The sequence below is a fragment of the Arachis duranensis genome, chromosome 5 (genome assembly GCF_000817695.3).
Source record: "Arachis duranensis cultivar V14167 chromosome 5, aradu.V14167.gnm2.J7QH, whole genome shotgun sequence".
NCBI lineage: Eukaryota > Viridiplantae > Streptophyta > Magnoliopsida > Fabales > Fabaceae > Arachis > Arachis duranensis.
The window spans coordinates 89699569-89712912 of record NC_029776.3 but is presented as its reverse complement, the minus strand read 5'-3'; positions in this window follow the sequence as shown (position 1 = coordinate 89712912).

Genomic DNA, 13344 nt, shown 5'->3' with positions numbered 1-13344 from the left:
ATTTTTTTTAATATTTAAAATGTATATTTTCTAATATTTATTTATTTATTTATTTATTTATTATTTTAACATTTATTTATTAAAATTTTGAATATTTGCAACATACCACCAATTTATTTACAGATTTATTTTACTATATTATTTTTATATTTTATGGTAGAAAAAATATATTTTATTATAGAATTTTTATTATATCATATAATATACATTTTATTATAGTATATTTATAACATAACATTAATCCAAAATTAACAGAAAAATAAAATTATATTCTAATATGTTAAAAAACAAAAAAAAAATAACAGAAATTTAACACACAATAAAAATATAAATTACCAACTTACATAAATTGAATGATCCAAATAATTTATAATATGTTCCTCCAGAGCACAATAATTACGAACCATTTTTTAAAATAAATACAAACTATTTTTTTTCTCTTATTTCCCAATCTTTCTCTTTTTTCTACGGCAACCTCCTTCCCCTATTTGTTGATCCGAAAATTCCCTGGTAGTGAAACACACTTCTTTCTTCTACTCTCCCTAACACTTCTACTCTCCCTAACACAACACACTACTACCATATGACCAAGGGTGCTGGCTGTGAGGCTCTTTATAAAGAGCTTGCTTGCTGTTTACCGGGGTGGAAGACTGTTCCCTGCATGGAGGCAGCAGTCAACACGCCCCCCGTGGTGCAGACCGCATTGGAACTCCGCAACGCCAGCTCCTCCATGCCCCCCTGTGGTGCTTGGCTTCCTGCATGCGTGCCGTGTCACCACGCCCCCTGCGGGTGCTGGGCTTCTGACACGCGGCTGATCAGCAAGGACAGCATGCCCCCTGCGTGGTGGATGATTCCTCCATCATCCGGTAAATCACCCCACTCCCCCATAACCTGCAAAAACACCAACACCTTTTCCATAACAAAAATAATTTCTGACTTTTTTTTTCATCAATCAAAATGTCAATCTCAACCTTAATCTCAATTTTTTCTAGCAATTCTTTGATTTCCCTCAACCACTACTTCACTGATCTTCCTTTCTTCGAATTCGATTCAAAGTCTCAAGTGATCCTGGAATCTAACCTCGAAGCACCCAAAATCTTGCCTCAAAATAATCCCTAAATTGAGACGAACAAGGCTCATGCCTCAATTGAAAATTGTCGCTGCAAATCTTGCTCCTGAGGCTGTGAAACCATTCGTCCAACAGTAGCAGTAGCAACAACAACAAAAACTGAAACTAGAGAACAAGTGTTAAAGAGGTGTTCGATAGTAGCATCTTTTAACTTTGATTTCAAGGAGAAACAAGTTCCTTACTGGTTATAAACGCGAAATGAATTACTTACAAAATAGAACATAGAAAAAATTAAAATGATAGGCAAGAGAAGAGAAAAAACAGAGAATTGCACTTTGGTGAAAGTAGAAGAAAAGAGTCATAAAAAACTTAACATTAACGGACAAACTAACATGAATGTGTGTCTATGATATACATCATTATAATTGAGTACAACCGGACGTGTTAATATCATGAGGAGGGTGCAACTATGCTGTTCCGTCCAAGGCCAAGAACTAAGCTCAATGGGATGCTTTCATTTCTGTCTTTGCCATGGTTATTGTGACTACAATGTGCAAAATGAACATGGCCATTAACATGTCCATGATAGTAATCGTGATTGGAATTACTGAAATTCACATTAATAACATGATGCCCAATATCATCGCCCTTTGTGCATTCAGAATGAGAATGAGAACGAGAATGGGAGTCTTTGTTTGCGATAAAGTGATAATGGACAAAAGGGAAGGGGAAAGGGACGGGAAGGTGGAGGGGATGGTGGTAGTGGAAAGGGGTTGTGGCGGCGGAAAAGGGTGAAGGGTAGAGACAGAGGAGGAGGGAGCAGCGATTATATTGTTTGGGTTAGGAATTGGGTTTGGAGATGAAGGGAGATGAGAGGTGAGAGGTATTTATGGAATTGTAAACAAAAATTTGGTCATTTTTGTCGAACAAAATATATCTTATATAGGTATAACTTTAGTTTTAATTTTTCATGGTCAATTTTGTCAGCATTCAAATCTTTTATGGTCAAAAATAGCTATTTACTCTTTTAAACCCCATACAGCTAAACTTGTTACTAATTATTGATATTATAATCAAATAATTTAGTCACTTAGTTGATAATTATAAATTAGGTTAGATTAAGTCAATTAATTAGCGGTTAGATGTCAATTAGGTTAGATTAGAATTAATTATGAATAATTATGTTTTATCTTTAGTAGGTATTATAATGATTAATTAGTGTATATAAATATATAAGCTGAGGAGTAAACCTAAAGCTTTTCACGTTAAAATCACTGTCAACATATGGTATTAGAACATAGGGTTCTTTGTTTTTTAGCCATTTTTTTATTTTTCAGCCACCATTTTCTATGGTATTTTATTAGTTTGCTGCTCTTATCTGAAATACCAAGCCTATAGCCAATGTCAGAAGGTTCCAGCCATTCTATCATTATCTTCTTTAAACCATCTATTTCAGTCTCTATTCATTTTCCATCTTTCTTCTTTTCAAATTTTGTTTGTGTTCCCATCATTTTCTTCCTTGTGGGCAGGGCGGGGGCGGGGGATGCCTCCCTGCTCCCCGTCTCCGCCCCCAGAATTAATCTTCATCCCCGTCCCGATCTCCGCCGTGGGGGATAATTGTCCCCATCCCTATTCCCCTCGTTTTCCGTATTTCCCGCGGGGCCCCATTCCCCATCCCCTTATGTTTAACATTCATATGAAAATTATAGTAAAAAATATCAAAAAATAAAAAAATAAACTAGAAAATACTATTACAAATACACAAACATATCTTATCCAAGATTATAAGTCCACAAATACAACATAGTAAATTATAGTCCATAAAATAAAATCTTAAAATTTCCATTTAAAAAAAACAATAAGATATAGTCTTTAACATCAAGTAGAAACTGGAGAGAATTGGGGCTGTGGAAGAGAACAATGTATGGTACTGTGGGAGTTTTGGAGTTTGAACAAAGTGGAGATGGAAGAGAGTTGGGACTGGGAATAGAGAGTGGATGGCACAGCAAACAACACAGTGAGTAAGGAAGACTGAATAATAGGGTTAGGATTTTTTTAATTTGTGAAATTACTAAAAAACTCCTATGTTAGAAATAAAGTAAGGTTATTTAAGAAATTTCAAATATTCGGGGAATTATCGGGGATGGGGCGGGATCCCCGCTCGAGTCCCACGATTGTATCGGGGGAATTTTGCTCCCCATCTCCATCCCCACGGAAAAAATTCTCCACCATTGGGGCCCTATTCGGGGCGGTCTCTGTGGGGATCCCTGCCTCCTGGAGATTTTTGACACCCCTAAGTAGAGATAGAGGAGGAGAGAGCAACGATTATATTGTTTGGGTTGGGAATTGGGTTTGGAGATGAAGGGAGATGAGAGGTGAGAGGTATTTATGGAATTGTAAACAAAAATTTGGTCATTTTTGTCGAACAAAATATATCTTATATAGGTATAACTTTAGTTTTAATTTTTCATGGTCAATTTTGTCAGCGTTCAAATCTTTTATAGTCAAAAATAGCTATTTACTCTTTTAAAACCTATACAGCTAAACTTGTTACTAATTATTGATATTATAATCAAATAATTTAATCAATTAGTTGATAGTTATAAATTAGGTTAGATTAAGTCAGTTAATTAGCGGTTAGATGTCAATTAGGTTAGATTAGAATTAATTATGAATAATTGTGTTTTATCTTTAGTAGGTATTATAATGATTAATTAGTGTATATAAATATATGAGCTGAGGAGTAAACCTAAAGCTTTTCACATTAAAATCACTGTCAACATATGGTATCAGAACATAGGATTCTTTGTTTTTTAGCCATTTTTTTTTATTTTTCAGCCACCATTTTCTATGGTATTTTATTAGTTTGCTGCTCTTATCTGAAATATCAAGCCTATAGCCAATGTCAGAAGGTTCCAGCTATTCTATCATTATCTTCTTTAAACCATCTATTTCAGTCTCTATTCATTTTCCATCTTTCTTCTTTTCAAATTTTGTTTGTGTTCCCATCATTTTCTTCCTTGTGGGCAAGGCGGAGACGGGGGATGCCTCCCTACTCCCGTCCCCGCCCCCAAAATTAATCTCCATTCCTGCCCCGATCCCTGCCGTGGAGGGATAATTGTCCCCATCCTATTCCCTGCATTTCCCGTATTTCCCGCGGGGCCCCATTCCCCATCCCCTTATGTTTAACATTCATATGAAAATTATAGTAAAAAATATCAAAAAATAAAAAAATAAACTAGAAAATACTATTACAAATACACAAACATATCTTATCCAAGATTATAAGTCCACAAATACAACATAGTAAATTATAGTCCATAAAATAAAATCTTAAAATTTCTATTTAAAAAAAACAATAAGATATAGTCTTTAACATCAAGTAGAAACTGGAGAGAGTTGGGGCTGTGGGAGAGAACAATGTATGGTACTGTGAGAGTTTTGGAGTTTGAACAAAGTGGAGATAGAAGAGAGTTGGGACTGGGAATAGAGAGTGGATGGCGCAGCAAACAACACAATGAGTAAGGAAGACTGAATAATAGGGTTAGGGTTTTTTTAATTTGTGAAATTACTAAAAAACCCCTATGTTAGAAATAAAGTAAGGTTATTTAAGAAATTTCAAATGTTCGGGGAATTATCGGGGATGGGGCGGGGATCCCCACTCGAGTCCCCACGCCTGTCTCGGGAGAATTTTACTCCCCATCTCCATCCCCACGGGAAAAATTTTCCATCATTGGGGCCCCATTCGGGGCGGTCTCTGTGGGGATCCCCGCCTCCTGGGGATTTTTGACACCCCTAGGTAGAGACAGAGGAGGAGGGAGCGGCGATTATATTGTTTGGGTTAGGAATTGGGTTTGGAGATGAAGGGAGATGAGAGGTGAGAGGTATTTATGGAATTGTAAACAAAAATTTGGTCATTTTTGTCGAACAAAATATATCTTATATAGGTATAACTTTAGTTTTAATTTTTCATGGTCAATTTTGTCAGCGTTCAAATCTTTTATAGTCAAAAATAGCTATTTACTCTTTTAAAACCTATACAGCTAAACTTGTTACTAATTATTGATATTATAATCAAATAATTTAATCAATTAGTTGATAGTTATAAATTAGGTTAGATTAAGTCAGTTAATTAGCGGTTAGATGTCAATTAGGTTAGATTAGAATTAATTATGAATAATTGTGTTTTATCTTTAGTAGGTATTATAATGATTAATTAGTGTATATAAATATATGAGCTGAGGAGTAAACCTAAAGCTTTTCACATTAAAAATTTTAGTAGGTAATATAATGATTAATTAGTGTATATAAATATATGAGCTGAGGAGTAAACCTAAAGCTTTTCACATTAAAATCACTGTCAACATATGGTATCAGAACATAGGGTTCTTTGTTTTTTAGCCATTTTTTTATTTTTTAGCCACCATTTTCTATGGTATTTTATTAGTTTGCTGCTCTTATCTGAAATATCAAGCCTATAGCCAATGTCAGAAGGTTCCAGCCATTCTATCATTATCTTCTTTAAACCATCTATTTCAGTCTCTATTCATTTATGCGACAACCCTAAATATTCATCCTAAATTGTCCAATATTATATCAATTACTTATGACTTTTTCTGGTACTCTTACAATTACATCTAAAAAATTAAATGATAAAAGCTTTTTTGGATAGTCAGCATCTGTTGAATTATGGTTCATAGGTCAAGGTCTCTTAGACACTAAATCTTCCAATGAAATTTCTGAAGAAAATAGAACTCAATGAAAAATGTTTAACTATCAATTGTGTGCATTATTATGACAGTCAGTTGATCCTGCATCTTAGTTAATTTAAGGTCTTTTAAGATCTATTCTTCCTTTTGGAAAAAGACTCAAAACTTATTTGCAAATGATATTTAGCGCCTATATGATTCCGCTTAGAAATGGATTTTCCTTAAGTAGATTGATCATGATATGACCATTTTTGTTACTTTGGCCCAAGCTACAGTGGAGGAGTTAAAGTTGTTTCTACAAGCCAACACTCTAGAAGCCTTCAAGACAAAGCTAAACAATTAGTATATGGTAATGGTTTTGCATGCAATGCACCCAGATATATACATCCTTAAATTTAGTTGAAGTCGCTGCCACGATGACTGCATCAGGTTTTCGTGGTGGTCGAAAAACTCGTAGAGCTTAAAGAGGACGTAGAAGTCAAGCGGGCCAATGCCCCGATCATCCCCCAATGCTCCTACTGTAAGTGAATTGGGCATATTAAAGATACATGCTATTCTCTTCATGGATTTTCTAAGAAAACTGTCAATGTTTTTCAGATAGGATTGGACCACAATGAAGAGAAAACAATTGATGCACCTTCTAGTAATCAACCAATTGCCATTTCTCCAATAGAATTTAATGAATATCTTTAGCTGCGGGCAGCAAAATAGAAGCCATCTCTTGATACCACTATTACTCACTTGAATCATTTTACAGCATGCATATCTCAATCTGGTAATACTTCAAGTTCTTGGGTAATTGATTTGGGTGCCTCAAATCACGTTGCTGATAACAAATCCCTATTTGCCTCTCTTTTTTCACCTATATTTTCTAAATTTATTACTTTAGCAGATGGCTCCAAAGTCGTTGCCACAGGAGTTGGCTTTGTCTCACCTACTAAATCTGTGTCATTAACCTCGGTTTTATTTATCAAAAACTACCCTTTCAATTTAATTTCACTCAACAAGCTTACCCAATCTCTTAATTATTGTTTTGTCACATTTGATGTTGATTCCTTTATTATACAGGATCGTCGTACGAGAAAGACAATTGGTGCAGGATATGAGTCACAAGGTCTCTATCATCTTAAGTCAACTTATTCCGTGGTATATACAGCTGTTGCATTACCTAATCTCCTCCATAACCGATTAGATCATCCAAGTCTATCAAAACTTAAAACTATGGTTTCTACTTATGCTAAGTTAGAATCTTTGAATTGTGAATCCTGCCAACTTAGAAAGCATGTTAGGTCTTCCTTTGTTAATCATAATAAGGATCAATATGAGTCATCTTTTTTTTCTCTTATTCATTTTGGTATATGGGGTCCTAGTCATGTGTCTTCTTCGAGCTTTAAGTATTTTGTTACTTTCATTGATGATTTTTCTCGTTGTGCTTGGTTATATTTAATGAAAGATCATTCTGAACTATTTTCCATCTTTACTTCCTTTGTTGCTGAAATTCAAACACAATTTGATAAAACTATTAAGGTTCTTGTAGCAACAATGCTAGAGAATATTTTTCCAAATCTTTTTCTTCTTTTATGACATCTCATGGTATTTTATACTAGTCCACATGTCCCCATCCACCACAACAAAATGAAGTTGCTAAAAGAAAAAATAGACATCTCATTAAAATAACCTGTACTTTATTGTTACATTCTAATGTACCTATATGTTTTTGGAGAGATGCAATCTTAATAGCTTGTTATTTAATTAACCGTATGCCATCCTCTATTTTCAATAATTGAGTTCCTCATTCCATTTTGTTTCCTATGAAAAAATTGTATCATGTTCCTCCTTGTGTGTTTGGGTGTAGTTATTTTGTTCATGATCTCTCTCTTGGTTAAGACAAGTTATCTACTTGGTCTATTAATGTATTTTTCTTGGGTACTCTAGGCTCCAAAAAGGGTAAAGATGTTACTCTTCTATTACTCATCATCACTATGTTTCTGCTGATGTGACCTTTTTTGAAGACACACCATACTTTACCTCACATGTTGACTCTAATGTTGTCTCACAAGTTCTTCCAATTCCTTATTTTGGTCCACCCTTATTGTCCTTACTAGAAAATCCAACAACCACTATAAATGGTCCACTAATGCTGAGATGGTAGAGGATAGTGGCACATGTTCAACTCCTTTGGTTTCCCTTACTACGGATCAAATTGTATCTATTGATGAGCTTTCGATTGCTCTTCGAAAAGGTAATCGTAATACGAGAAATTCTCATTTAATTTATAATTTCTTGAGTTTTCATCAATTGTCCCCACCATACTATGTTTTTTTTCACATTATCTTCTATACCTACATCTAAGTATGTCATGAAGGACTCTTTCATCCAGGATGGAGATAAGCTATGATTGATGAAATGAATGCTCTAGAGTATAGTGGTACATGAGAGTTGATTCGTCTTCCTCCAGGAAAATCAGTGGTTGAGTCCCGATGGGTGTATGCTGTTAAGGTTGGAATTGATAGTTTAATTGATCGTCTTAAGGCTCGTTTGGTTGCCAAGGATTACAGTCAAACATATGGGCAAGATTATCAAGAAATTTTTTCTCCGATAGCAAAGATTGATTCTGTTTACATTTTCCTTTGTATTGCTATAATATGTCATTGGCCATTGTATCAATTAGATATCAAGAATGCTTTTCTTCACCGAGACCTTGAAGAGAAAGTACACATGGAGCAACCACCTAGATTTGTTGCTTAGGGAGAGTCGGGATTGGTTTGCAAGTTGAAATGCTCCCTTTATGGGTTAAAACAATCTTCTCGAGCTTGGTTTAGCAAATTCAGCTCTGTTATTCAAAGATTTGGCATGAAAAGAAGCGAATCTAACCACTTAGTGTTCTATCAACACAACTCACATAGATAGTGCATCTATTTAGTTGTTTATGTGAATGATATAGTCATCACTTGTAATAATCATGAAGGGATAACAAAGTTAAAGAAATTTCATCACTTTCAAACTAAGAATTTAGGTAAACTCAAGTACTTTCTTGGTATTGAGGTTGCTCAATTTAAAGATGGAGTTGCTATATCTCAACAGAAATATGCCCTTGATATATTGGAAGAAACAGGTTTGGTGAATTGCCAATGTAATGACAGTCCAATAGATCTTAATATTAAATTACTACCTAACCAAAGGGAACATTTTTCTAATCCTGGGAGATATCAAAAGAAAAACTGAACTATACATCACTATTATTAGACCAAATACTTTATACCCTGTTAGTGTAGTGAGTCAGTTTATGCAATCTCCTTGCATTGATCATTGGGATGCTGTAATGTAAATTGTAAAATATATTAAGAAAGCCTCGGGCCAAGGATGATTATACAAAGATAAAGAAAATGCCAAAGTCATTGGCTATTGTGATGCCGATTAGGCAGGTTCTTCTATTGATAAATGATCTACTTTTGGATATTATGTCTTTCTTGGTTTCCCTTATATTTTGGAAAAATCAGAAACAAAGCATTGTTGTACAATCAAGTGCATAAACAAAGTATCACACCATGGCATTAGTGGCTTGTGAGTTAATATGGGTCAAGCAATTCCTCTCAGAGTTGAAGTTCGAGATAGTTAACTAAATGAAGTTATATTGTGATAATCAAGCAGCACTCCACATTGCATCCAATTCAGTATTTTATGAAAGAACTAAACACATAAAGGTGAATTGTCATTTCATAAAGCAAAAGGTTATATCTAAAGAAATTGTCACTAAATTTGTTAATTCAAGTGAACAATTGGCTGATATTCTCACAAAGTCTCTTAAAGATCCTCGTAGTAATTACATTTGTAACAAGCTTGGTGCATATAATATATATGCTCTAGCTTGACGGGGGATGTTGATATTATATTCAAATTAAATAATTTAATCAATTAATTTATAAGTGTCAATTAGGTTAGATTAGGTCAGTCAATTAGCTATCAGGTGCCAATTAAGTTAGATTAGAATTAATTATGAATAATTATATTTTATCTTTAGTTTATATTGGAATGATTAATTAGTATATATAAATATATGAGCTGAGAAGTTTAGAAACCTCAAGTTTTTCACATTAAAATCACTGTCTAAATAGTAATATTATTTTATTTGTACAGCCATTCTCATTGATAATTTTTTAAGATAAAAAATTTACTTATAGAATTTATAAAGATGTTGTGCCTTAAGATGCGGTTAGGTGGAAAGGTTAAGAGATGTGGAATAGTGATTTCTTGCAATTAGCTAGAAGCAAAGGATTTTTTTTTCTAAATACAATTGAAGATTTGTTTTCCTTTAAAAAAAAGTCTTGAATACCTTTTCTCTCTCTCAGTAGTCAATATTTAGTAACTTTTGCTTGCATTCCCTTTGTCTCTTGAGAAAAATTTTTCTTAAAGTGATATTCTTATACACACTAATTCTAATTCTTCAAACTTCATACATATGGAATTTGCCTCTTCTTTTGCTTCAATCTCACCACCACCAACCATTCCCTTTTGCAGTTACACATACCAAACCTACACCCAATCTCAAAAATTGAAACTTTTCTTAAATTCCATTACAAAAGTTATAATCTTTTTTTCGTACAATTAAGGTGGAGAACAAGGAACAAGTGAAGAATAAAGAAAAATCTGTAGCAAAGTTCAAGTAAATATCTGAAAGGTATAATGTTAAGTAACCCAAAAAAAAATCAGATATTTGAAGAAGAGTTGCGGTCAAAGAAAAGTCACACCTTATTGCATGGTGCGAGTTGCAAGCACCTGTCACAACGGACACATGGCGGCACACAACCATCTTGTAGGGTGCGAGATACCTTTGTTAGTAGCATGCTCATTGTGAGATGCTGTGGTGCTCATATCCACTGTTAATCACTCATATCCCCCATAGCCGTGTACAACACCAATAAGGGAACCATTTTAAAATTAAATTCTAATTTTTTCAACTGAAATCCTTTTCGTTTTGTGCTGCTTGGAGACTCGGAGGTATAGCTCGGCCATGAGAAAGAGAGCTCTCTGAACTTCTCTGAACACCAGGCGAGCGAATACCTATAAAAAGAACTCCAACGTTCAAGTCAATAAAGGAATCAACAAACTATTATTATCGAATGAATATTTGAGCTTATAGTGAATTGCTGAGTTGTGTTTTATGATATATCTTTTCTCTGCGATATGTGTTTGGATATATAATTAAAATCAGGCATCAAATTATTAGCGTAGTTGAAAAGTGGACTTTGGCTAGAAATTACCTACCCAGAATTGGTCTCTGAGTTATAATCGGTTACCGAGCTTATAGAAAACAGAACACAGCCCCCAAGCTTGGCCCATTTGTTGTTTTTTTTTTCAAATAAGCAGGTTGAGTTTCATAATATATCGATTAACCCTATAACTCGGAGACATATGCTATCCCCAAAGGTCAACATGTGTTTTGACATGCATGGAACAAACATTTGTTAGAGGGTACTTACTTGATGTAATTTAATTGACATGACTCATGAATTTTTCTCAAGGAAATCTGGGTCGTTGATTTGTGGGAAATGGATAGTTTACGAGATGGCTTGATGTTTGGATTTTATTGTTTGAGGGTCGTATATGTGAATAGTGGCAATAATGAAGTAAACCATTTTTTCTTTGTATTACACGTTTTCATCTTTGTTTTCTGGCTCATTTTCTCTATCGCTATCTCTGTGTCTTCTTTCAAATTTATTTTGTTGTTTTGGGTGGGCTATGTCGAAAGACAAAGGGAAACATGTGTAATCAGGTGACAATTCATATGGTTGGATTAAAGCTGATGTGAGATATCGTAGTTCTCTTTTTAGTGATACTGAGTCTATCTCTAGTTTAAATGATGTTTATTAGGGGGGTAAAAATGGAGCTAGGGTTGAGATTTTGTGCTGTGGAGAAAATGACAGAATGTGTGATAAGAGCGAAGATTGGACTTACATTTACATTTATACATGCATGTTGATCGAACTAAGCATGAGGTTGCTGTTTACATATTGAGTATGGGGTGATATATCAACTTAACTATGGTGCCATCCCAACTGCATCCGAATTATTGGGAATTTGTGAATGCCTTTGAAGTGTTAATGGATTATCTCAAATATTCTATCTCCATAGATGTCTTTTTTGCTCCATTTTAGGCGAAAGGTGTTCGTCGTGGCCTGTGGGTGAATCTTAATTAGTAGCCACTTAGGAATGTCAATATTTGGTTTGTATAAGTCCTCCTATAAGGACTTCAAAGACATGTTTGTGAAAGTTTGGTCAGTAGAGACTGAGTTTTCTTTTACCTTTTTGAAATGCTGGAAGAGAGATTCCTTTGTATTGGTCATCTGAACCAAATCAAATTCTAGATGTAAAGAAAATGAGTAAGAGGCATGGGTTGTTTTTAAAATTCTTGATGGTGGTATTTGAAACTAGGAAATTATTGTTTGTATTTGAACTATTATAGTATGACATGGATTGGGATGTTGTGGCAAAGCATATAGGTAAGTGATGTCTTTATATTGTGTTAGGATATTTTTATGACGAAAGTGATTGATGCGAATATGTTGCTACTGCAAGAAGCAGGGAATCAAGTCTAACCACCCCTGGACTAAAAGCTTTACTAAACAAGAAAAAGAAAGGCGAAAAAGAGATATCATCCACAAACACAGACTAAGAAGGGGGGTTAAAGTAGTATAGGGGGAACTCAGCCGAAACCGATCATTATAAAGAAAAGGAAAATATAGCATGGGAAGTCAAGGGAAGAGCCTTTAGTCGTCTCTCCACCGAGGGAGGGTGGGAAAATATATAGCTCGGTTGAAAGCATTGCGGCGTATGAACGACAAAAGAAATTACACGAGTATTCCTTGGAGGTGGATCGTCTTCACCATGGTTCGAGCATTATTCGTTTTCTACCATAGCTGATGACTTTGCCCAATCTCCTATTGATGTTAGCTTGATGACAAAGACTGAAAAAATTGGGGTCAGCCAATATCTCCAAGTATGACCTTGCTCTGTATTTATTTCATTTATCTGGTTGGGATTTGTTTTGTAGCTATGTAGGATGATTTTTGCAGGTGATTGGTGTGTGTTTGCTATCAATACGAAGGACTTAGGAATTGACATTAATGAAAAAAAAGTATGAGGTAGATGAAATTACCAAGCTTTAGAGCGTGCTGAAGATTAAGGATGAGTTGTTGAATAGTTCGATAGAAGATTTGAAAAACAGAGAAAAGGAGTTGAAATCTGTTGAGAAAAAAATGGCTTTGCTGGAAAAGGAAGTGAAGGAAGGTGCTGAGGAGAAAGAAAGATTGGTGACCCAAGTTAAGGATTTGGAGGCTTCATTATCTGCCAAAGAAAATAAGGTATACGAGGTTTTACTCAAGGATTTGATTGTGCAGTATTAGCACGATGTGTGATGGACGTTATGAAGGTCGCCATAAATGGCGAATTGGTTGATGATGAGGTACTAGAAGAGAGGATTGACGATAATATTGTTGAGCAACAAAATGATTGAATTGTAATAGTTTTAGTAGATTTATGATCATTTTGAATTTGGATGTGCTGACT